This window comes from Megalobrama amblycephala, linkage group LG18, assembly GCF_018812025.1.
Source record: "Megalobrama amblycephala isolate DHTTF-2021 linkage group LG18, ASM1881202v1, whole genome shotgun sequence".
Lineage (NCBI taxonomy): Eukaryota > Metazoa > Chordata > Actinopteri > Cypriniformes > Xenocyprididae > Megalobrama > Megalobrama amblycephala.
The window spans coordinates 30,535,486-30,562,985 of NC_063061.1; the positions used below are offsets into that span (position 1 = coordinate 30,535,486).

Consider the following 27,500-nt stretch of genomic DNA (forward strand, 5'->3'; position numbering starts at 1 on the left):
ATAGGTCAATATGTGTTTAATGAACTGTATCTTTTTTCCAGGGTAACAATATTTGGTAGACTTTAAGGTAGGGTAGGTTGGGTTAAGATGCCCCCCCCCCCCCTCAGAACTATTGGCTACACTACTTTTAATTTAGTCATTTCATATGAATATCAATATTTGTGAGATTTAGTCCATGATTGATCTAATTTTGTGTCTCTGGAAAATAGTGATCTATGACATTGTATTATGTAAATACTAAGTTTTTTAAATACTAAGGGATTTGTAGACACATTAATGCTTTTAGATTTGTGGAGTAAAAGTTTATTTTGAAATTAAAATTAGTTAAGGTTAAAAATTAGACCCTTGGATTATAAGACGACCTATGTTACTAGTGTTATTATTTTTTTTTAAATTTGATTAAATACTGTAATTAATGGGGATATTATTCAGTATTTCCATGAATTTGATGTACATTTCAGACATCTTTGCTTTCATTAAAACCTATAAGTGGCTGAGTGAAATCATTAAATTTGCATACACTCTAAAAACTGAACCCAAAATAGGTTTGAAATTAAAAATCAGACACATAATTACAAGAGGTAATAATAATAATCAAAAGGTGAGCATTTATTAATAAGCAATTTAATAAATGTTTATTGTTTAATTATTATTCATTAAACTTATTAATACATTTTCATTTATTAAACATTAATTTCCAACATTTTAAGCGAGCAATACAGTAATTTTTAAACAATAGTTGAGTTAAATAAAACTACCCAGCAGGTTGGGCAAACATTTTAAATGTTTAATTGGGTTAAAACAACCCAATTGCTGGGTTTGTCCATTTTTAACCCAACATTTTTTTTAGAGTGTAGTGTTGCTAATCTTCAATTAAAATATGGGCAATTAAATAAGTGTTATATCAAAAGTCATTTATACATTCTGTAAAAGTTTATCCCAGGTAGGGTGGCCAGTTTAACCCTCTTTCAATATTTGACATTTTGTGCTATACCAAATAAATTAGCAAATGTCTCTGTTCATTTCCTATAATAACACATTGGTTGATGCATCATCATCATCATCATCATCATCATCATCATCATCATCATCATCCTGCACCTGCTAAACTTATCTAAATATGTTACAATTTAAAAGTAAATCCACACTGTTCTTAAAGGGGTCATCTTAGCCTATATGTCTATACATAAATTATACAAAAATAAACCCACCCTGATATTCACTAGAGTAAAAAGTGTAACATCCGGTAACATCCTCCTTTGTTATACAGGTTTTTTTGTCTAATAAGTAGCCAAAGTGCACGCAAAGTCATGCGTTTGCATCTTTTGCGCCACTATTCCATCAAGGCTGGAGCAGAGGGTTGATTGTGTGCGGGCTTGGGCCGTTTTGCGGGTCTGCATGACGCCGTTCCCATGCGCAGAGATGCATGATTAGTTGTGGTTTGTGTCAACTAACATGTGCACGTATTTGTGTAGCGCTTTAAATCATCTTTGTTTGTGTTTTGCAAAACCCCATTTGTTCTAGTTTGTGATGGCTGTTTTCTTGCCCCTGCTTTTCACTATTAGGCATATTTAAGGCCAGGCGCGCGCAGGCAGCAGAGGCACTATGTTCAAGGTTGAGTTACTTTTGGGGCTTTTTTGTGTGAGCTATTTGTCTCAGCAGTCAGTACTGTTAATGTTACATTAGGTGTTTGATGTTTCATCATTTCAACCAATATTGCGTGAGATAACGAATGTAAAATGAAACCGCTAGGAACACGTTTGAATTCCCTCAGAAGGTGCGGGAAAAAAAATTCCACGCGCCATGCCTATTAGCCTGGGTAATTTATTTTGTGTATGTCAGAAAACAAGAAGGCCAGAAAAAGAATATGGGGCTTTCTTTTCCATTACCAAACATTACAATCTTATTTCCATCACTGCACCGTTAAGTAATTTGCGAAAAGCCAACAGAGTCTGGCGCGCCACGCGCGTGGCGTGTGTTTAAACCCATTACTTTACCTTTTAATCAAACCTCGCGCTCGTGTCAAAACGCGCCGTTTTCGCCATGCATCTCTCTGAGCTCGTTCCAGTTCACCGGATGACCTTGAAAATGTTTGCTCTCCTAAACGTTGCCCCCCCTCCCTCTCTCTCTCTCTCTCTCTCTCTCTCTCTCTCAAACACACACACACACACACACACACACACTCATGTCATGCAGTGTTTTCATTGTTATAATATCCTTGTTTCAATCCATTTAACTTTTTAAATTGTCACAGTTATTTCTTTCATTTTCTACCTCAGTATACGAGTTTTCAGAATATCAACTTGAATTCCTCATCACAGTTAGGCTATATTCAAAGTGGTCAAAAAGTCAACAATTAAACTACGGTTTAGTCAGGCAGCAATTCAACTTAAAACAGCTTATTTTAATACAGCTATTAGGGTTTTTGTGGAAATATCTGCATAAAATGTCTTAGTGGGCTTAACAGTAGACTAATGGCTAAATTAATGTTTACATACAATTAGTGCAATTAGCCTATCATATAGCTAAATCCATAAATGCAGTAATCGCAAAAAATTATAAGTCGCGTTCACGTGAGGAAGAATCCATGGCATTGGATGCTAAGGGCGCCAAACCCGGTTGCGCGAGACGAATCTTTCTCAATAGAAAAATACTGACTGAAATTCTCTTAAAAAGTGGACCCTATCAGAGGTAGGCTATTGAATATCACCCACTCGCTCGGCACTGTATAAAATGAATACAGCGCAAAAGATTAAACTCTTTAAAGACCGATTAACAGTTCGAGATTAAATGCGTTTATGTGACTGCTGCCCTCTGTGACGTGCGCGCACCCGCGCATTTAGGATTGGCTCTATGCTTTTTGGAAGCGTGTGTGTGTGTGTGGGTATGGGTAGGTAGGGAGGGGGATTGTTAGTTGCTTTCGGCTGTGATTTATCGCAGTCCCGGGGAACGCCGCTCCCGTTCCTGTCCTAACGCATTTCAGCGCGCGCATCAGCCGTGATTAAACACCTGCTATGGCGCGCGAACAAAGCGCGCTAATCCAATATGTATCTCTGACATCTTAAATATCGTCCAATCCCCCGGCATCACGCGCAGCTTTTCCGCAAGATGGAATTCTAAAACATATTTTTCTAATTTATGGACGGACGATAAATCAAAATTAAGCCGTGGACAATGAAATATACATCAGCGTGCCGAGAACAGGCTTGAAATGCAGCTACAGGCTCGAGCGCGTGCATAGGTGTGGGGTTTGCAGTGGGTTTTGTGGTCTTGCTTTATGAAACATCAGAGGTGGCTCAAGTCAAATTGTGTCCCTATACAAAACTTACCCTGGTAAGCTTAGTCTCTGCCAAAATACCATACTACAATGCAACGGTTGTAACTTCACTGTAAAAATAAAGAAAGAAGAAATTGCATTAATACAGCGTTGTAAAGTCACAGATAAGCCTAATAAAAAAATGTAAATATGTAAAACACATTTTAAATTTAACAAAATTACCAATGCTGCTGTTTTGTTAAAGGTTTGTGAGCTCCCAGCATGCATTGCAGCTTGAAATGTGATGTGATTATTGTTAGGGGATTGTTGTTTTGCTTTTTCCCTGACTTAATTCATGTCATTGTTGTTGATTTTGCTATTAGCATTAGGTATTTGTTGTGTATGAGAGCATTCTTTTTAATGAATCATATTAGTTTTGTATTTTTTTTATACTGGAATGGAGGGTTGTGTGTTATCAAGGATCTATATGAATCTGTTGCACATTTTTGCTTATATGGATATGCTTTATTTTCAATTAAAAGATTGCACTTTTTTTTGCACTAATAGTCATATAAACTTAAAAGTAGGAATGATCTAATGACAATTTATTTTATAATTTTCTAAACTGTAAGTCTGCAGTAATGGTTTCAGTTTATTGGTTGAATGAGACATTGCTTTTTAGTTATAGCAAACAAATGCAAATTGGCTAAACAAAGTATTTTAAGACAAAAAATGAAATTAAACGAAAGTAAAACTTCTTACATTTCATTGTTCGACAGTATAACAATAACAGTGACTGGTATTTTGGTAGAAACATGGTTACTTTCTCTCTTTCCTCAGGATATTTTTGGCTCAAACCCTTATATACACAAGCCTATAAATGTTTGCTGTCTTTTATCTTAGATCTTTTAGTTTGCGGTTGATACACACATGCTTCTGCAAGGCATCTGTCTTTTATAAGGTGTATGAGGTGAGTATATGCATCCTAACTTCATTTGCATGCTCTTTTGTCACATAAATCATGCCCAGTGAGTCCTATATGTTGCTATTGTTTTCTCTGGAGCTAGATTGCTCGCTCTCAGACAGACGTAAAGGAAGGCCATTCTCTCCGGTCACTGTCACGGTGATGCTTATTATTTGTGACTCTTCAATTCCACAGTTTCCCCGAATTCTCAGCACATTCTGCCCAGTGTATTACGCGCCGTGAACTACTCGGACATCAGACGCGTGTCTGTGGCCCTATAGCCACATAATGGATTCAGAACCCTGTTCTTGTGTTTGGAAACAACCCAACAAAGCTGAAACAAAGAAATTTCTGACCATCGTTTTGTTTGCCCATACAGGCCTTTATTCTGGATTTCCATGGCCAGGAGAAATGGCTCCGTGCAGGAATAATACATCATCAGACTGACCTAGTTTGCAGGACCGCGGGTGCTCGGGAAGGATAATTGTTTGTAATCATCTTAATTAATATAATAATCATCTAATTTTATACCTCCTAATGAAAATTAAGTGCATTTTGATGCATAAGTTGTAATCAGCAGGCCAAGTAATTCATCTAATGATTTGTATCGGTGTTTATTCAAATAAGCAAACAATTTAATGCATTAATTTATACAGATTAAAACTTTGCAAGCTCAAACAGGGCACTGGAGGTAGACCTGCAGGTACATTTCAGCACCTTCCAACAGCCTTTAAACCCCTTCAGAAAGCAAACGGTTGTAATTATTAGAGGAAATATTATTTTGTATATGGGTCAATGACAAATAAGGATGTTTAAAGGAGCTTAAAATCTTCATTCCAAAATAAAATTCTGCTCAAACTGGTGACCAAAGTTGTTTAGCTGAAAATGTGTGCAGTATGAGCGTCATTTGTCTAACTTTATTTTAATGACCAGTGACAATCTCAGTAACTCACAATATTGACCTGCATATTATGTAGCTTAATGTAGGCCACAGAGTGTAGATGAAAAATAAGTCCAAAATTAATCAAATATAAATAGGTTATGAAGACTTGGTCATGACTGGTACCTAATATGCAGCTAAAATGCAGTATATTGGCTTTCATTGTTGAGGAAAGTTACTTTTAAAAGTAATGCATTACAATATTGCGTTACTCCCTAAAAAAGTACTAATTGCTTTACTTAGTTACTTTTTATGGAAAGTAATGCAATACTTTTGCGTTACTTTTTCTCATCTGGGCTGGGCTTCGCTAATGTAAAGGCCCTTTCACACCAGAAGTGAAATGAATAAGCCTCAGGCTGAAGGAAATGCAAATTCACACGTGTACAGTAGAGGGCGCAGCAACAAGAAAGTTCAGCGCTCTTCAACATTAAAAACAAAAAATGAAACACAAATGTGATGTTTATCCAAAGTCTTTTTTGCTTATTGGTATGGTTGAATTGGATCATCGAAGGTCAGCAGCAAAGACATTGGTTAATAAAGTGAGATTAAATACATAAAGTATATTTGTGTTATTTACAGTCCCCCTGTAGTCAATCATTTTATCCTTTCAAACTCATCTTTGATCACCAAAATAACATATTCAAAAAATTTTTTTCCTGTGAAAAAAATATTCTTGCCTTAAAGGGATGGTTCACCCAAAAATGAAAATGTGATGTTTATCTGCTTACCCCCAGCGCATCCAAGATGTAGGTGTCTTTGTTTCTTCACTAGAACACAAATGATGATTTTTAACTGCAACCGCTGCCGTCTGTCAGTGGTATAATGCAAGTCAGCAGGAACTTGGACTATAAGAGTAAATAAAACACGACAGACAAATCCAAATGAAACCCTGCGGCTCGTGACGACACATTGATGTCTTAAGACACGAAACGATCGGTTTGTGCGAGAAACCGAACAGTATTTAAATACACCACTATGTCCAACTGCATTCATCACTCGATTCGTTTGGTCTGCTCGCGCTCTGACAACGGCAGTGATGTCTCGCGCATATACTTCAATGAGAGCGAGACATCACTGCCGTTGTCAGAGCGCGATCAGACCAAACGAATCGAGTGATGAATGCCGTTGGACATAGTGGTGTATTAGAGGTAAAAAAATGATATAAATACTGTTCGGTTTCTCGCACAAATCGATCGTTTCTTGTCTTAGGACATCAATGTGTCGTCACGAGCCGCAGGGTTTAATTTGGACTTGTCTAAGCAAGTTTTATTTACTCTTATTGTAGAAGTTTCCATCCACTAGCATTATTTGACTGACAGACGGCAACGGTTGGAGTTAAAAATCATCATTTGTGTTCTAGTGAAGAAACAAAGACACATACATCTTGGATGCTCTGGGGGTAAGCAGATAAACATCAAATTTTAATTTTTGGGTGAACTATCCCTTTAAAATAGCTCTAATGTAACTGTACTCCCTTGCTTCGTTTAATATGTTAATTATCCCCACCTCCACTCACTTGCACAAGCTCAGCTAGATCTATTCGGTCAACTTACTGAGGTAAACGCTGCACAATGGTATCACTTTTTACAACGTCGGTAATTAATATGATTAGCCTTTTGCTTGACTACATTATCAAATGGCTAATAATGTTACACAGACCATGTTCCCGTACGCCAACAGAGTCTGCCTTCTAAAAATCAGTATAAAAGCTTTGAACAACTCAAAACGTCAGTGGAGAAAGGCATATAGTTCATCATAACATTATATTCATCATACACCCGTTATATTGCTAAATCTACCCGTTTTTTATCAACAGAAAAATATACTGTGATATCAGAGCGGTCATTGTTAATGATATGATAAAGCCCGCCGACATGTTGACGTGATTGGTTATAAGGTAGTTTGTGACGTCACAGACACCAGCGATTTCAAATCGCGTTTTTGAAACTCTTTAGATCACTGCAGTTTTAAAGAGAAAATACTCAGCAATGGTGTTGACTTATGAATTTCCACATGGTTTGTCTTAAACCATATTAAAAACACCACATAGACATATAGCCTAAACAACATTAAAAAACTTATTTGCATAGGTTTGCATAGTATTCTGAGTTTATATTTGACACTTAATTTTGAGGAATACTGAATCTGTTTTTGTGCAAGTGAGATGAGTAAATGTTCACAATTAGTCTAGAACATGCAACGTCAACTGGCGGCCCGCGGGCCAAATCCGGCCCGCCAGAGATTTCCATCCGGCCCCCAGAATAATACTGAAATCAGGAATAGCCTTGTAAGAGGAAAAAGTTTAGGGCTTGTCCGAATACCATTTTTGATGAACATCGACTATTCGAAGCTTCGGAGAGAGGGGCTGAACATATTTTTCTCTCTAATAAAGGCAGGAATCTGTGTCTGTATGTCCGTTTGCATTTATATTATTTCGAGAACCGTTCATCCAATCGACTTCACAAGGGAGTGCAGTGTCGAATTTGGTGCAATATAGATGGACACGCGAGACAGCGGGAAGCGGCGCACCTCACGCGGGCAGGGCTTATGCTCCGTGAACGGACACTGCACTAGTGATATAAAACGCACACACAGGTCTGTTAAATTAAGCAATACTTTTAAGGTAGTCTAATATTTTTCTGACTAACAAATTGGCACAGTAAGGGTAGATTTAAATAAAGAAAAACGAAATTTAAATAAAGAAAAAACGAAATTTAAATAAAGAAAAAACGAAATTTAAATAAAGAAAAACGAAATTTAAATAAAGAAAAAACGAAATTTAAATAAAGAAAAACGAAATTAAGTTAAATTAAAAACGAGATCAATTTAGATTGATAATAACGGGTAAAAATGCTAATACATTTTGTTTCTATTATTCTATTTTACACAATGTCAAAGCAACAAAACACAAGTTCAGACATGCACTTCGGTCCATACAAACTCCACTGTTCTGCGCTCTAGCCAGAGAACACTCCCGTTGCTGGAACCATAGGGCTGGAACACGCGTCGGTTCTATTTCTAGCATGCACGCGTTTTCTGCGTGGCTCGAGCGCGCCTGAGACGCGCGTCTCAGTGTGCAAACTCCAACCTGTTAAATATGGGAGCCGGAAAAAAAACGGACACGCCACGCAGGTGAGACGCTCACGCAGCCAGTGTGTCGCCGGCCTTATTCAAGGGGGAATGAGAACCGTTTTTTATTTTTAAATCTAACGAAAAAAAAAGCCTTCTGAAAAGTAGCTTGTGCCATAGCCTGCCTTCAGTCAAGAATGACGATAAACGCGTTCTCTCATTGGACATCTTTTATTGTTTCACGTGCTCATTTTTTCACAAATGTCAAAATTTTCCTTGCCTGGGATTTTCGCACAATTGCGTGACAGTGATGGACAGCTTGACAGCCTCACAAATATGAAGCCTAAAATATCGCTATCGCCCCCTGGTGGCTTGCTGCAGTAGGTAATATGTAAAAAATAACATAAATTTGGAATTAGAATTAGTATATCAAATAATAACATATTAGGATACAATTCAAATTTTATTTTATATTACGAGTATCTGGCCCTTACAGTGTCTGCAGTGAAAAATTCTGGCCCTTGGACAAATATAGTTGATGACCCCTGGTCTAGAACTACAATACCCATCATGTTTACACAGGGCTCTCTCAACATGGGAGACAGGGGAGCTGTCAGTCAGTAAATGGGAAAACAAAGTAACATGCGTTAATTGTTTGAAAAAGTAACTCAGATATTTTGTTTAAAGGTGCCCAAGAATGCTTTTTCACAAGATGTAATATAAGTCTAAGGTGTCCCCTGAATGTGTCTGTGAAGTTTCAGCTCAAAATACCCCATAGATTTTTTTAAATGAATTTTTTTAACTGCCTATTTTGGGGCATCATTAACAATGCACTGATTTTTTCAGCGTGCCACCCCTTTAATTCACGTGCTCCCTGCCACATGAGCTCTCGATTGTATTACAGCACATTTACAAAGTTCACACAGCTAATATAACCCTCAAATGGATCTTTACAAGATGTTCGTCATGCATGCTGTATGCATGCTTCGAATTATGTGAGTAAAGTATTTATTTTGATGTTTATATTTGATTCTCTATGAGTTTGAGGCTATATGCTCCGTGGCTAACGGCTAATGCTACACTGTTGGAGAGATTTATAAAGAATGAAGTTGTGTTTATGAATTATACAGACTGCAAGTGTTTAATAATGAAAATAGCGACGGCTCTTGTCTCCGTGAATACAGTAATAAACGATGGTAACTTTAACCACATTTAACAGTACATTAGCAACATGCTAATGAAACATTTAGAAAGACAATTTACAAATATCACTAAAAATATCATGTTATCATGGATCATGTCAGTTATTATTGCTCCATCTGCCATTTTCGCTGTTGTTCTTGCTTACCTAGTCTGTTGATTCACCTGTGCAGATCCAGACGTTACTGCCTGCCCTTGTCTAATGCCTTTCATAATGTTGGGAACATGGGCTGGCATATGCAAATTTTGGGGCGTACACCCCGACCGTTACGTAACAGTCGGTGTTATGTTGAGATCCGCGTGTTTTCCGGAAGTCTTTTAAACAAATGAGATTTATGTAAGAAAGAGAAAGCAATGGAGTTTGAAACTCAATGTATGTCTTTTCCATGTACTGAACTCTTGTTATTCAACTATGCCAAGGTAAATTCAAATTTTGAATCTAGGGCACCTTTAAAGTAATGCGTTACTTTACTAGTTACTTGGGAAAAGTAATCTGATTACATAACTCGCGTTACTTGTAATGCATTACCCCCAACACTGTTGGCTTTTCATTTCACAGAATATTCATTTATTTATAATTATTTATAGTAGGCTCATTGGCATAATGCTGCCACATGTATGTTTTGTAGCAGTGTCATTTTTCTACAATATTCAGAAGGGAATGAGTAAAGAGCCGTTTCTTGTATTCCTGCAGACATGCTTAATTTCAGGATGTTTAATGTCACATTTCTATTGTCTTTTGCTTTCAGATCTTCCCTGAATCATTTCCATCAATGCATCAGTCAATCAATCTTCACCAACACCACACGCCATCAGCAACTCCATTTTGTTGTTTCTTCTAATGGAAACGGCTCTCCATGAGAGTTCAGATGAGTGCGAGTGATGAACGAGGACACAGTTTGGTGAGAGTAAGTGAAAATCACACTCTTCCTCCACTCAGCGACTTTTATGTAAAACAGCACAATTAAACAATGTCTTGAAAATGAATGTATGCTGGAAACATGAGGCTCATTTGGCTGATGAATGGCCGCACTTCGGATCAAACACGATTTTAGTTGAGTGTGCGTTTAATACCGCTTTCATTGAAGTATTTCAGACCTCATTCATTCATTCATTCATAGTTGTTTCTATCAGCCATTTAAATGTATCTCAGGTGGTTTGCTGGTCTGGTCAGGCAGGAACACCATCTGGAATACAGGCTAAACCAGCAAACAGTTTTAAGCTGTTTTTTTTTTCCTCAGCCAAGGTTTATTATTATTAATTGTAAGCCACTTTGGATAAAAGCATATGCTAAATGAATAAATGTAATAATATTTATATTAATATTAATTTTAGTAGGCCTGCTGTTGTTGTTTCTGACAGGGTTATTATTGTTAACTAAAACTAAAGCTAAAACATTTCTGTTAAAGGCACACTAGAGGTCACCTATTCAAAACATGCAGTTGCGGAAAATCAAGAAAACGAGATTCAAACAATAAGACTAAATGTGTTGAGCTATATAACAATAATTAATTTTCTGTCTATAAATGTAACCAAACAGTTGTTCCATTTTCTAATAAAACATATAATATATTAAAGCGTCTTTTGTGTTTCCATGGTTTCCAGAAAATAAAACCGGAAACCGAGGGTAACACGGGTATGATGTCATTGATAGGCGACACATGGATACGGTCCGTGTCCTGGTTAAAATTGCTTATTTCTCTAGATTTAAACATTGTTGGAAACATTTGGGATAATGAACATAATGTACGCAAGTCAACAAAATATATAACACTGTTCTAGTGGTTTTTGGATATTTTAATCCAAATATCGTACATATTGTGCCTTTAATTGAAATAATGTTGAAATAAAACAAAATATAAATATTAGCTGAAAAACTTAAACTAAACAAAAATTAGAAATGTTGCCTTGGCAATAAATTGAAATAAGTTTAATATTATTAACTGGAAATAAATAAAAACTAAAACTGAAATAAAAATAAATTTAAACATAAATAGGAATAGGAAACTAGGAAAAACTAATAGAATGACAAAAGCACATAACGAAATGACTAAAAAATGTCATTAAAATAAACATGAAAACTAAAAATACAAAATTGGAATAAAACTATAGTAGAAAACTAAAATAACACTGGTTCCTGATGTCCTTTATTGGGTGTTGCAGTCGTGTTTACAGCAGCAGGTGAGTTGTTTTATATCATGGCCGTTTTTGTTGCTGTTCGTGAGTGAGAGCGGGTGAGGGAATTTTCATTCCAGCTTTCGCCTCTGTTCGGCCCCTGAAACAGGGGGATGTGATCAATCTGCCGCCTATTAAGGCCGTTAATTGATAATGCATACTAATTAGGCAGAGCTTTGGTACTTTAGAGACTTTGAGGAGGTAATTGTCGGCACAAGTCCAAATGTAGTTTAAAAAGCAGTCTGCGCGAGGTGAAAAATTTCACTCTGCTGGCGGCGTGAGGGGCCTATAATGAACCGCACTCATAAACAGGCTTTCTGCACACATACCATTCAAAAGTTTGGGTCAGTATGATTTTTTTTGCTTTTATTCAGTAAAGATGCATTAATTTGACCAAAAGTGACAGTAAAGACATATAATGTTACAAAACAAGGAATCCTGAAAAAAAAGGTATCATGGTTTCCACAAAAATATTAAGCAGCACAACTGTTTTCAGCATTGATAATAATAAGAAATGTTTCTTGAGCAGCAAATCAGCATATTAGAATGAATTCTGAAGGATCATGTGACACTGAAGACTGAAAATTCAGCTTTGCATCACAGGAATAAATTACATTTTAAAAAATATTCAAATAGAAAACCATTATTTTAAACTGTAATAATATTTCACAGTTTTACTGTATTTTTGATCAAATAAATGCAGCCTTGGTGAGCAAAAGAGACTTCTTTCAAGAACATTTAAAAATCTTAGCCAAACCTTTGAACTCTTGTGGGCATAATGATAGCTTTTGAGTTAAGGGGAGACACTACAGGCAAAAACACAGTTTTTTCAGGCACCTGTCAATTTTGAGATTTTGCACTTTTTGGCTTTTCATAAAGTGTTTTTTCAGACTGGTGGAAAGAAAACATCCAAAATACACTTTTAAGTGTATATGTTATAGCACTTTATCTATTTGCATCTATAGATTTCAATTAATTAGTAAATTAATTAGTAAATATCTTTAAAGGCCGTTTTTTCAAAATGAGTTTTTTCTCCTGATCTGAGTCAGAAATCTCCATTTCAGCAGAACTTACATACACCAAACTTTACAGTTTTATTCCTATCTATATTCTTAAGGTTTTTACAGAGGGATTTGTTGATATATAATTTGCCTGATTTTATACAACATTTTATTCCTAAAAAAATTGTGAATTTTTTTTTTTTTTTTCTGGCTGTTGATGGTATTTATGGAGTGATAAAAAGAGATATCCAAAATTCCCTCTGTAAAAACCTTTGAATTTAATATGTCCAAAAAATTAATTGAGAACTGTGAACCTGACGTCATCCAATATTCAGATTTTTGTTCTAGAAATGTATGCAAATTAGCGCATTTTTAATTAGATACTGCCTCATTTGCATATTTAAACATTACATTTTAGAAAACTTGTAATACAAAAAATGTTTGCCATTTTTAATGTAATCAATCACCTGGGGTAGTATGGTGATATCTATTAGTTAATTTTTTTTACCCTATTCACCTGGGGTGTCTCGCCTTAAAATGTGCATGCTTTATGTGCTTTGATGATTAGTTTACTAATTATATACGTAGAAATGAACTTTGTAATGTTATTTTACAATATACAGTATTTTGTTGTAGCGATAAAGTGTGCATTTTGTCAAACTGTTAAAAATAAAGGGTTTAATTATCAAAAACCATTGAAAAACCTTTATTTTTAAGACATTATTGTTCCATCTTTGCTTGAAGGTTGTTTGAACGTTGCATTCCAACAGCAGGCCTACACAAACTTCTCTTGCGTTGTGCATGATGCGTGCGTGGTCATCTTGAGTGAGACGCATTTAACTTCACTTGATGCAACATCAAGCAGCCCCTGACAAGCATGCATCAAAGCACGCAGCTCTAATTAAACTAGATCAACATGTGAGAATATTTGTTCCTTTTCAGTGTCAAAATCAAGACCCTTTGAACCGTCAATCTCCCGCGCAAATGAGCGTGTCTGTCTGCCGTGTATAGAGGCTGTGTGTGATGTTGTCAAAAGCAGTTGCCATGGCGGTTTGTTGTGGTGCTCGACCCGAATTTGTTCCCCTTTGCTCCGCGCGTCCCTCACAAGTGAAGCCTGTGGCGCGTGTCTGAAGGTTGTCACATGCTGTTTTCTGTCCGAACGGTTCGTGGACATCCTTTAAAACGAGACCCTGTATTAATATTTATTCAAAACTTCAACTTCATAGTGAGAGATTTGTGTTCAACCGTATATAAAAAAAGCTTGCATGTAAACACAGTCCTGACTAAAGTGTTTTTACGTTCATTAAAGACATCAATTATGTGAAAAAATAGCCTCCTGATGAGAAAATCAAACTAAATGACAGGTTGAAATAAATATAGCTGGGTCACGGCACCACCGCGGCCTGGAGTAATATTCTTTGTTGTCATAAAACCCGTTGTTTATCATCTGTGACGTTTTTTTTTTTTTTTGAAAATGTGTAAATCTGTTTTTATATAGCCTCTCTCTCTCTCTCTCTCTCTCTCTCTCTCTCTCCCTCCCTCCCTGTCTTCCTTCTCTTTTTTTGGATTTGTTTGTTTCCCGCTTTTCTCGAGGGGTGCGTGAAGACAGACAAGCTTGCCAGATTCATTTTCTGATCAAAGCTGTTTGATTTGGTCAATTTTGCCACATTGGAGACGTTCTCTATTACTGAGATAAATAGCCCCGGGCTAACTGTCAACCAAAACTTGTAAGCTAATAAATTATTCCAATTTCTCCCCGCCGGATTTCTCCTGGGAGACAGCCTCTAGGAAATACACTTTTTGATTAGTAAATTTCTGTGTGTGTGTGTCTGGACATTCGGATGTGTCGTCTTTGATTAGCGGCGGCCCTGTTAGAGTCGAGGGCGGCAGAGGGGCTGTCAGTCGAGCGCAGACTCTAATGCATAATGCATTGACACAACCGGCTTTCTGCCACCTCCCTCTCCCAGAGCGAACGGTGGCGGACCGGGTTACCCTCACCTGAGAGCTCCCTCTCTCTCTCTCTCTCTCTCTCTTTCTCTCTCACTGTCCCTTTCTTGGCTGTGAGTCCTCACTAACCAGCTCAGGAAATAAAGCATCGTGACAGATCCTCGCTCGCTCCAGACCTGTAGTTATGAGTGCCCAGCACACACACACACACACACTTGGAACTTGGAAATCGCTTGACTTGAGCTGAAAGTGTGCAATCAGCAGAATAGGGTAGAGCTGTTTGACTGATAAGCTGTTGGGAAATTGATCTCCACCCACTGGCCCGATAACCCCCCACCTGCCCTCTCTTTTTTTCTACACTTCTCTTTTATCCATCTTCTTTTCTCTCTTTCTCTTTTAATCCTTTTTGCAGAAGCCATCACTCAATCTGGAGCCATTCTGCCGCAAAAAAAGGTTTTGACTCTGCATCAGGGGCTTAAAACTTGGTGTGTGTGTGTTATAAATATATATATATCATATATTTCCATTTCTATTTTTGTCACACTGCAAATCTTTAATATAGCTTTGAATTTATTTATTTACAAATAGAATATGCATTTGCAATGCATATTCTTTTTGCATTATATCACATTTAAATATGTTTAATACAAAAATACAGTACTATACTGTACAGTACAAATGTATGGCGTCAACTGTTTTTTTATGTTTATCATTTTAAATTTTTTTTTAAAATTTATTCCTGTGATTTAAAGCTGAATTTTCAGCATCATTACTCCAGTCTTCGGTGTCACATGATCCTTCATAAACCACCCTAATATGCTGATTTGGTCCTTTAATAAACATTTCTTATTATTATCAGTTGAAAACAGTAAATTTTCAGGATCAATTTAATGCATCCTTGATAAATAACAGTATTAATTACTTAAAAAAAAAAAATACTGACCCCGTATGTTTGAATGGTAGTGTATATGTAAGTAATTAAAATGCATATTTTAAATATTTATTAAATATGATTTTTTTTTTATTTAATTATTATTTTAAATTATTTATTTAAAAATATTACATACACATATAATTAAAATATAAATGTATCTATTAAGGGTAGAAAAGGTACAACATGACAATTCATGCAAATTTTAATATATATATTTATATTTTTTTAAATATATTGATTATAATTTTTACGTTATATTTTAAAATATCATTTCAAAATATTTAAAATATGATTCTTAAAATGTATAAAACAAAATCATTTTTAAATATTATATACAAGATTAAATTAAAATTTTTAAAATACAATTTTAATATTAAAATTTTGCATTATTTGTGCTTTTTGCTTGCCACTGGGGCAGCACCCTCAAATCGATATCTTTGTACCTTATCTACTAAATAATATGTCTCCTTAAGATACTAATACCCTTTATGGAGGGTATATAAGGTCCAAAGTGTACATTTGAGGTTTATCGACAATTTGTTAAACACCTAAAGGAACAATTTTCCTACATTTTTTTCTGTTTATAATAGATATCATACAGTATATTATGTATTACATTATTGGATAAATGATAAATATGTTCTCTTAATTATGTGCTATATTTGTTTATCTACAGATTGTAAAGTAAAGTCAGCTACAGCATCACTTGGATCTCAAGTCAGAGTAAAGTTGGCCAGTTTTGAGTGAGGTTAGCTCTCACCAGCACCATTTTGGTGTAAAAGTGGTAAATCTCATGTTTATTTCCCCTTATTTAATTTTCTTTCACCTACTGTATCATCTTCTGTTTTTTTGCTGTACTTTGACCTCTGTTCTCTTCTCCCACCCTTCTATACCCCCCACCCCCCCGTGTCTTTCCATGTGCTGCGACTCAATAACTCCCAGCATGCAGTTTGAGTGTGCACACACACATAAATGGAGGAGTACAGAACAAACACATCTCCTGGATCCTGAGCACCAAAAACTACACTCATCATTTATCAGCTAGCTAAATGCCTGCCCAAACCATTACCCTCCCCAAAGCAGCCAGCAGGATGGGGAGGGGAGGAGAGGAGAGGGGCGCTGCGCTGGGTGAATTAAACTTTTGAGGGTTCAGCGCTTTCCCACTTTGGCGATTCATCTTTCCTCTCACCCAGGAAGTGCACACCCAGCAGGAGAGTGAGGTAATTACATCTCCACATGACACGGCGCTTCATTACCGCCTGTGTGTCTTGCTCACCACCACTGCTGTAGTTTAGAGATGGGGTACGCGGGGGGTACGGAGATGGAGCCTGTTTTTTTTTAGTTAAACAGTAATGGCTGACTACACACAGTCTCTTGGAGGGTGAGGGTAATTTTTATGTACCACTGCGTTAACTGCTGGAGTGGACTGTTAAGAAAATTTGATGGACAAAGTACTAACAGGCCCATGTTGTGTCTGTGGAGGATGTAATGAGTCTGTTTTTAGTGATTTTTTAAATTATATGTTGTGTCTGTGCATGGTGTAATGGTTTTCTACGAAGATAATCTATATAAAAATGAGTCTAGGTATAGGGCTTGTTAGAGATGCACAGATACTAAATTTCTCTTCCAATACGGATAGCTGATTATTCAGAATGATATCAGCCGACGCCGATACCGAAAATCTCTCCCAGATAATGCTTCAAACTATACAGGGAACCCTCTCATTTGGTACACTATAATATTAGATGTTACAATTAACAATAGAGGTATTATATTCAGCTGTTTTTTTTTTTTCTTTTCAGATATAATAATTACACTCAAATAAAAACTGAAATGTTTGTATAAAACTCAGTTGCACATAAGGTAGTTTTCATAAGCACTTGTCTTCATGGCAAATTTATTCAAACATATAATTAACAGTAAATACGCTCCTCTCTAGTGTTTTTTATAGCTAATTAAGGAAATGTGGACACTGAAAAACATTCCTGAGGTAAATGTAAATGTGACATGTTGTTCACAAGCTGCTTTATTGACGTCTTTCCGTGGTTGAAACACAGATTAAATGATTACATGAGGCATGATACATTTCGGTAAGATGTACTCTATCTTTCAACATACCTTTCGATGTTCATGCATGTTTTTCGAGATATACCTTGTATACCTTGTGTAAGAAAAGACTCACGCTCAGCGCTGCCACTTGAACTGAGGCATTACAGCGATCTGACATGTCACATTTAAGAGCACCAAAACGCCATTGTTTGATCAGAAGTAACAAAGCACAGAGCTATTTGCGATTATTGGATGGGAGGCACCACAAATAATGTTTGATGTCGAAAAAAAAAAAACGCAGACCTGGCAACCCTCGCTTTAACTACGGGTGAATCACAGGGTGAAATAGAGCCTGCTTTAACGTCGCTATTTTTTTAACTGTTAATGCGTTATTGTCGCGTTAACTAAATTCAACACGAGAGATTTTCTTCACATACAGTATGAGTTGCAGTTTGGACACGTTTTTCCGCACCCTTTTAATTGACAGGATATAATCGGCCCTAATCATCGGTTGTTTTTGAACAATTAGCCGATGGTCAATAGTGAAAATAATAGCTTTTATCGGCCAATACCAATTTTGTCCTTACGATGGTTAATTGAGTTGTAGTGGTGTGTTTGAGGCGTGCACTAACCCCCTCTGGCACGTCTGCGCCAGAAAACAGCACTTGCAAGTTGAGCTGCGCCGACCCGACACAATCTCGCCTCATGTTCACGTTCATGCGAGAGTGACAAAATGCTTTACGGTAATTCAAAAACAATGTATATATTATGACTTTATAAGATAATTTCGAAAATTACCCACCTCCATCGAGATTTCTTGTACTGTATTTACAAAACTACTGCGCTGGTGAGCGTTGTAGTCGTTGTAGTCCAGAACTGCGCTTGGAGTATTTACGTGATTTAGTGTGATTCACTGAAGGAACCTGTAGGGGGAGCTTCGCAAATCTTACTGAGTTCCGCTTTAAGTTCAGCTTACTACAATGAAATTTTGAGTTCACAAAACTTTTTTTCTATTAAGTACAATGAACTTTCATTATTATTTGAGTGAAACAAACTCATTTAATTTAGTTAATTTCACTGTTCAGTTCGCATAAATACTTGAGAATGTTCTTTTCTTTTTTTCTTAAGATTGTTTTTAAGACAAAACTTAAAGGTGGGGTAAGTGATATTTCTGAAAACGCTGTTTGGAAGTTAGTCGGACCGACACAATAACAAACATGCAGCAATCAGCATTAGGGGGCGTATGACGGTCGAGGAGACAGAACGAGCAAGAGAGAGATTTGAAGAATGACTGCAGAAAGAGAGATAAGACAATACAAAAGATAAAAGCTCAGAAGAATATCACTGGAATGAAGGTTTATGACTGGGCAAGTGCTTTAAATTATTAGAAAAGCGTTCCAGCACTGGAGAGAGCTAAGTGGGAAGGCCTGAAAGCAGAACTAACAACAAACTTACTCTGTGTACTGTATGTTCATTTGTTTGTGCTTCATTGTCGTTCATTCATCATCTGCACTTAATTTTTCGTGAAGCATTAATTTGTTGAATGTCAGCTGTGATAAATAGACATCCACTCTTGCAATGCGTGTGTAACAGAGGCCAGCTAGTGAGAGTTGTGCAGAATGCGGTGTTTAGCGTCATTGTTAGTGCACTTAACCATTTTTGGAGGCGGAGCAATGAAGAGGGGGTGTGTTTGTTTGGGTTGATTTCAAACATCAACAAAGTCCAATAGCATTTTTGAAATATCGCTTACCCCACCTTTAAGAATTTTATTAAGAAACATTTCTTATTATCAATGTTGTGCTGCATAATATTTTTGTGGAAACAGTCATACATTTTTTTGTTGATAAATAGAAAGTTCAAAAGAGCAGTATTTATTTGAAATAGAAATCTTTTGGAACATTATAAATGTCTTCAATGTCACTTCTGATCAATTAAATGCATCCTTGCTGAAAAAAAAATTGCATTTAAAAACAAAATCGTACAGACCCAAATCTTAGTATATATATTTGTGTGTGTGTGAATTTATACACTACTTTGTAAGTTATACTGAGTAAATATAGAACATATGAAGTACATTAAACAAGCAGTAGCTGTAAAGACTAGATTAGCTTGATGAATTCATCAGAATTCAAGCACGACTCATTAGGTGTCCTGAGACCAAAAACAGAATGAGGTCTTAAATTCATAACTTATTCTTCTGAGACTCTCCGTAGTAATCAAATCAAACAGAAAGAACTAAAAGTAGCACCTGACCTATTGCATCTGACAGCCTGTCTCTTGATGTGAGGTGTTTTAAAGACTCTCGTGCTCTTTCTTTGGTCAGACAAATGCACGCTCATTCAATAGTCATTTTGATTCCAGTGATTTAGCTAATTACTCTGTATCAGCTCAAGTCATCGATCCCTCCCCTCTCCCGCTGTCAGCCACTCCTGGGGATCAGTGAGTGATTGACAGCCATGTAAACCTGCAGGTGTCTGCAAAACGGACTATATCTTCAAGTTATGACCACTCGTCTTACAACTTTTTAAACCAAATATATGCCTTAACACTGATTATAGTCAAAATAACATTTTCTAACAGTTACTAAGACCATTAATCATGTCTATGTTCCTGTTGCATATAAGCCACTTCAGTTATATTAAACTGGTGTGTTGGGTCAGAGCACCATCATGTACTTAGCTGTGACAAAAAACATTTAATTCATTTGTTATTTTTTCCTTGAAAATATGTAAATTATATCGCAAATTAGTTTGTTGCTATAGGATGAGTATAACGGGTCATTCCTTCAGTGTAAGTCTATGAGATTTTGGGGGGTGTTAAGGTGTATATTTTAAGTCTGTTTGCTTGAAGTAACAGCGCACTTTTACATTAATGAAGCTCATTTCCACCTCAGAGTAAAAACTTAAAAATAAACCCCAACTGTGAGATTAAAATAAGAAATAAAGTTGCAGTTGTGATATAAAGTCACGTAGAGAGATGTAATGTGTGTTTACGAGAATTAAGTTGCAATCATGAGAAATATAGTTGAAATTACTAGAAATATGAAGATAAAAAATATACATCTGTGCAAGTCTGATGATTGTGTGTTGGAGCGCAGTGTGTGTGTGTTGGAGCACTGAGCTGTGGAATAGGCCTGTAAGTCAGCTTTCAGAAGTGACTGCTTGACAGTGCAGGTTTTAGAGGTGCGTTTTGCTGCCTGTCGTTGCTGTGGGCAACAGCAGTGACCCGAGCAGAGTGTGTGACGGAGCCTTACTGAGTTTGTGTTGAGTCTCGTCAGACTTGGACCGCCTGGACTACAAACACACACAAAAACTAACTCGCACTCAAAATGTATTCAACTGACTCATCATTAACTTAAAGGGTTAGTTCACCAAAAAATGAAATTTTTGTCATTAATTACTCACCCTCATGTCATCCCAAACCCTTAAAGGTGCCGTAGAACGTCTTTTCAAAAGATGTAATACAAGTCTAAGGTGTCCCCTGAATGTGTCTGTGAAGTTTCAGCTCAAAATACCCCATAGATTTTTTTAAATTAATTTTTTAACTGCCTATTTTGGGGCATCATTAACTATGCACCGATTCAGGCTGCGGCCCCTTTAAATCTCGCGCTCCCTGCCCTCCCCGAGCTCTCGACTATAAGCGCAGTTATACAGTGCATAAACAAAGTTCACACAGCTAATATAACCCTCAAATGGATCTTTACAAGATGTTTGTCATTCATGCTGCATGCATCGATTCCTGTGAGTATAGTATTTATTTGGATATTTACATTTGATTCTGAATGAGTTTGAGACTATGGCTATGAGGCTATGGCTAAAGCTAACATTACACACTGTTGGAGAGATTTATAAAGAATGAAGTTGTGTTTATGCATTATACAGACTGCAAGTGTTTAAAAATGAAAATAGCGACGGCTCTTGTCTCCGAGAATACAGTAATAAACGATGGTAACTTTAACCACATTTAACAGTACATTAGCAACATGCTAACAAAACATTTAGAAAGACAATTTACAAATATCACTAAAAATATCATGTCATCATGGATCATGTCAATTATTATTGCTCCATCTGCCATTTTTCGCTATTGTTCTTGCTTGTTTACCTAGTCTGATGATTCAGCTGTGCACAGATCCAGACGTTAATACTGGCTACCCTTGTGTAATGCCTTGAACATGGACTGGCATATGCAAATATTGGGGTCATACATATTAATGATCCCGACTGTTATGTAACAGTCAGTGTTATTTTGAGATTCGCCTGTTTTCCAGAGGTCTTTTAAACAAATGAGATTTATATAAGAAGGAGGAAACAATGGAGTTTGAAACTCAACGTATGTCTTTTCCATGTTGTTATTCAACTATGCCGAGGTAAATTAAATTTTTGATTCTAGGGCACCTTTAAAACCTTTGTTCATGTTCAAAACACAAATGATGATATTTTTGATGAAATCCGAGGGTTTCTGAAGCACACATAGGCAGCAACATCATTGTACCTTTTGAGGTGAAAGGTATTAAAGACATTGTTAAAATAGTCAACGTGACTGCAGTGGTTCAATCTTAACTACTGTTATGAAGCGACGTTATGAACTACTGTTACTGTTATGAACTACTTTTTGCGTGCAAAAACAAAACAAAAATGACTAATTTGAACTGTTGTTATACACAGTTGACGTAGTGAACACAGTTTGCATCTGAACGCCGGCTCAGTATTGGCAGGAGCTGTTCACGTGAGCAGCATGATGCATGCGTGTGATGCTGACGCAGGAGCCAGACAATAATTAGTCGGTGTTCGGACGTAAATACAGAAGCGCTGAACTGAGTTCACTACATCAACTGCATACGACAACTGTTCAAATTGTTAAATAAAGTTGTTATTTTTGTTTTAAGTATTCTCATCGCTTCATAACATTACGTTTGAACCACTGCAGTCAAGTTGACTATTTTAATGATGTCTTTACTACCTTTCACCTCAAAAAGTATGATGATGTTGCTGCCTATGTGTGCTTCAGAAATTTCATCAAAAATATCTTAATTTGTGTTCCGAAGATGAACGAAAGTCTTACGTGTGGAACGACATGAGGGTGTGTACTTAATGACAGAAATTTCATTTTTTGAGTGAACTAACCCTTTAATTTCAATTGAATTGAATTTTAAAAGGCAGTGTCAATTCATTTCTGGATGGGCACCACCACCCTGGTTGCTAGTGTGTATTGTGTCATTGCTAGGAGGTTGCTTAAGTCAACAGAGTCTGCCCTTAAGTCTCTATCATATTCTGGTCTCTATATGGCACAGGTCCCTCCATCAATGTAAATCTGGAGGATTGTTTTAGCCAGATGCCATAGCCATAATTAGCTGCATCTTCAACAAGCATCTCTGTGCTGGTATGAGGTTGAAATCACATGATACCTGACCTCATGTTTTCATACAGTAACCCTTGAGTGATTTATAAAGAGTGTTGTCATAACATTATATGGAGTTTGAGTAAATGGTAAAACCACTGCCATCTTTTTCTATTAGTTAATGTATTTCCATTTTAGGAACAATTACCTTAATCATCTATATTTGACATTTGAAAATATTGCACAAATTCATTAACTTCTGCAAAGTATGTATGCAGAGCAACTATGATTTTTATAATCTCTTCACATAAAACGTGCCTGATTTCAAACTTACTGTCCATCAAGGTGAGAAAAAGTTCAAGCATTAACTCCTACACAACACTTAACAATCTTGCATTGAATTACCCATTCAATCAACGTATTTAACGAGAAAATGTGGAAACTAAAGTTCAAGGTCATCTTCCAGACCACCTTGACATATCTGATGGTAACTCTTCTTTTTAGAAGTATTGTTATTTGCTATTTGCACTACCAAAAGTTTGGATTATAGTACAATTTTTTTTAAAAATAAAGAAATTAATACCTTTATTAAGGAAGGATGCATAGCAAATCAGCATATTAGAATGATTTCTGAAGGATCATGTGACACTGAAGACTGGAGCAATGGCGCTGGAAGTTGCGATAGTCGTTTCTTGCCTATATTGTGACGTACACTGATTTGAGTGAGTTTGACAAGGGCTAAATTGTGATGGCTAGACGACGATGGGTCAGAGCATCTCCAAAACTGCAGCTCTTGTGGGGTGTTCCCGGTCTGCAGTGGTCAGAATCTATCAAAAGTGGTCCAAGTGGTCCAAGGAACAGTGGTGAACCGGCAACAGGGTCATGGACGGCCAAGGCTCATTGATGCACATGTGGAGCGAAGGCTGGCTGTGTGGTCTGATCCAACAGACGAGCTACTGTAGCTCAAATTGCTCAAGAAGTTAATGCTGGTTCTGATAGAAAGGTGTCAGAATGTCAGTTTGTTGCGTATGGAGCTGCAGACCAGTCAGGGAGCCCATGCTGACCCCTGTCCACCGTCGAAAGAGCCAACAGTGGGCATGTGAGCATCAGAACTTCATAACTGGTTTGAGGAGCACAACAACTTTGAGGTGTTGACTTGGCCTCCAAATTCCCCAGATCTCAATCCAATCGAGCAGCTGTGGGATGTGCTGAACAAACAAGCCCGATCCATGGAGGCTCCACCTCGCAACTTACAGGACTTAAAGGATCTGCTGCTAACATCTTAGTGCCAGATAGCACAGCTTACCAGTCCATGCCTCGATGGGTCAGGGCTGTTTTGGCAGCAAAAGGGGGACCAACACAATATTAGGAAGGTGGTCATAATGTTATGCCTGATCGGTGTGTATCCGAGTGAAATGGCTTCTCAAACAAGAATAAATGTCTAGCGGGTCTTTGTCCATCTGCCGTTGATTTGATCTTTGTATGGTTGTTTGCTGTTGACATCTGAATATATCAATGAGTCAAAGTTACTCTGAACCTTTTGCTAAAGCAGTCAGAATGGAGACTCGTGCAAACGTGCAACTCACCATAAGTCGAGGTTTATGATTAAACACTACCAACATACCCGCTCAAAAGCAGCCTCCCACAGTGCCAGCCTATCACACACACACACACACAGCACCTCTGCACCCTCTCGCTCCCTAAAGAAAGCCAAACCTCCCATCTCCCCTCTCTTCCAGAGAGAGAGAGAGAGAGAGAGAGAGCGGCATCAGGCAGCTGGGTTGCAGCAGTAATAAAGAAAGAGAATCAATAGGGCATGCAATGGAGCCAAGGTGCTGCCATTCATCATGCGTCCTCCCAAACTCCCATCATTCATCAAAGTCAATGAGCCAGCAAATAGGAAAATGACTATTTGTATCAAACACATCTGCACTCATCCACTGAGGTATTTCATTCCCATTAACTCCCATGGTAAAATACACTGAGGGTTTGTGTGCGAAGGAGGGAAGAGAGCGTTGTGTGTCTGTTTGTGTTTGCGCTCGTGTGTGTATACGCTGTTTGCACAGGTTGCTTGTTGCGAATTATCTGCCGAGGAACACTTTTATGGAGTGTGTGCGTGTTGTTTTTGAGGGACATTTTTACGTTCGACAACACCTCCTCCTCCCCCAGTCCCTACCCTAACCCCTATCATCCTTTATGGGCTGTCATTGGAGGATTTTAGTGTACATCTTCATCTGCTTATTTCCTCCATCCACCTCCCACTCTCTCTTTTTCTCTCTCACACCCTCCATTCTCACTACTATAACCTTTATCTTTTTTATTTTACCTCCTCATTTTTCCTTCTCTTTCAAACACACACACACACTGTTCGGTTATGACGGTGAGCCCTGTCTTTTATATATAAATCTCCCCCGGTGACACTAAGCGTGGGTTATATTATTCCAGGCTGCTTTTTTTCGATATTGTCGCTCTATAAATTCGGTGGTGCGAGGTAAAGATGAAGGTGGCTGATGGTTGGGATGCAAATGGCAGCGCTATCATCATTATGGTGTAATACCCCATGAAATGGCGGGGATCATTACTGCAAGCCCTTTATGGCTGGCACTGAGTGGATGGGCCAACGCTGAGCGATATTTTATATGAGAGTCTGTATATATGAGCTTTATCCTCCTCTTTCGGGCTATTATTGAAGCAGTGGTGTTTGCTTTGGTGGCGTGTCTCGAGTGGTGATCCGTACATATCATAAATGTGACATGTTTTGATAGCACTTTATGATAACTTGCATTAATACGTCATGAGGAAGCATTATATGATACTAAACAGATGTAGTTGATGCGTGTGGAAATGCATTATGTATAATATAATTAAAGAACTTTTAAGGCACCCTTTGTTTTTGTTTTTTAACAAGATATTCAAAATATATATTTTAAAACATTTATAACAATATTTATAATATTCAAATATGCTATATACATGTATGTATGTATGTATGTGTGTGTATATAAGGCACCCTTTGTTTTTTATTAAAATATGCTATATACACACATGTATGTGTGTATATATATATATATATATATACACATACATGTGTGTATAAAGCATATTTTAATAAAAAACAAAGGGTGCCTTAAAAGTTCCTATAAGTTATATAATAGGGGCTTATGATTATGAATTACTTGACATGAGCAATGTCTTAAAGTTTTATTTATTTACTCAAACTCTAAATATCACCTTTTTGATTATATATATATACCCTTCACCATAATATAAAGGTGCTTTTTATTGTTTCAGTTTTGTTACATAAATGGAAGTAAATTTTATCAAAATGTGTCACATTTATATTATCAAATATTATTATTATTATTATTATGCATTTCATAAATATCACATATTTTGTATACATTCACGTGTGTCTGTATATATATATATATATATATATATATATGACGGGTCATTTTTTTGTCCAAAGGCCTTAATAATAATAAAAACCAAAGATATGACATCCAAAGTATGTAAGGCAGTACAACTAGATCTCTTTTACTGAATCCAAAAGGTTTTAATTATATTTTGCTACATATAAATGTATTTTAAAGATTTTGAAGAGTCAAAAGGTCATTCGGTTTAACCGTCCAAAGGCCAATACAGCCATTTGATTTGTGATTAAAATATCTTAAAATGTAATAAATGTATATATTTTTTATTCTGGCATGATTTTATAACATCATATATCAACATAGTGCAAAATCATATTAAAATTACGTGTATAAGTCGTTGCTTTGTTACGGGAAAGAATGTCCGGAAAAATTAATTTTATTGATGTCATTTGGAGTAACCAATATAAAGGGAACATTTTGGATCAAGTCATGTGGTTAATATCATGTGACAGGATGTGACATCATTCAGACACCTGCAAAGGACCACATGGTCATGAAGCAAAGTAATTAACTCTCTCTTAACTATTTGAAAAATTCATGTTTTCACTTGCTCATACGCATGTCCCGAAACATCAGGTAATTCGGTACAATCACTATAAAACATGGAAAATGTTGTAATATTTTAAAAACTTGTACTAAATACAAAATGTTTGATTGTCCTTTTACTGGCAAGCTAGATATCAGCCTGTGGCATTGTTTGAAAATATCGTCATTCGGTAAAACCAAAATTTTGGTTAAACCAAATGACTTTTTTGGTGACAAATTTTGTCCATCTTGTAAAAAATGACAAAAGCAGTGTTAATTGATTATAAAAACTACATAATCTCATTGTTAACACTTAATAAAACTTCAAAATTAATTATATCTCCATTATGTTTTTTTTCACACGTCAATGACCCATATATACTATATACTGTATATATATATATATATATATATATATATATATATATATATATAGTATATATATATATATATATATATATATATATATATATATATATATATGTATATATATATATATATGTATGTGTGTGTGTGTATGTAAGCTATATGTATGTATGAATGTGTGTGTATATATATATATATATATATATATATATATATAATCAAAAAGGTGATATTTATAGTTTGAGTTTTATTGTATGACAGTTAATTAATAAATACATTGCTCATTTTTATACATTAAGT

The 27,500-nt window shown here is 36.5% G+C and overlaps 1 long non-coding RNA gene across 4 annotated transcripts in view; it reads left to right on the plus strand.

Annotated features, from left to right (window-relative positions):
- Positions 1-4,123: 4,123 nt before the first annotated feature.
- Positions 4,124-27,500, plus strand: part of LOC125253616 — a 31,031-nt gene continuing 7,654 nt past the window's right edge. The window contains exons 1-5 of one of the 4 annotated variants that reach the window (XR_007181486.1): positions 4,124-4,226; positions 4,600-4,706; positions 10,179-10,337; positions 16,163-16,270; positions 16,429-16,706. This is a non-coding gene — a long non-coding RNA (uncharacterized LOC125253616). Of the gene's footprint in view, positions 4,227-4,599; positions 4,707-6,257; positions 6,309-6,512; positions 6,560-10,178; positions 10,338-16,162; positions 16,271-16,428; positions 16,707-27,500 lie in introns of those variants that run through there. The other 3 variants (XR_007181487.1, XR_007181489.1, XR_007181488.1) reach the window with 3 other exon arrangements.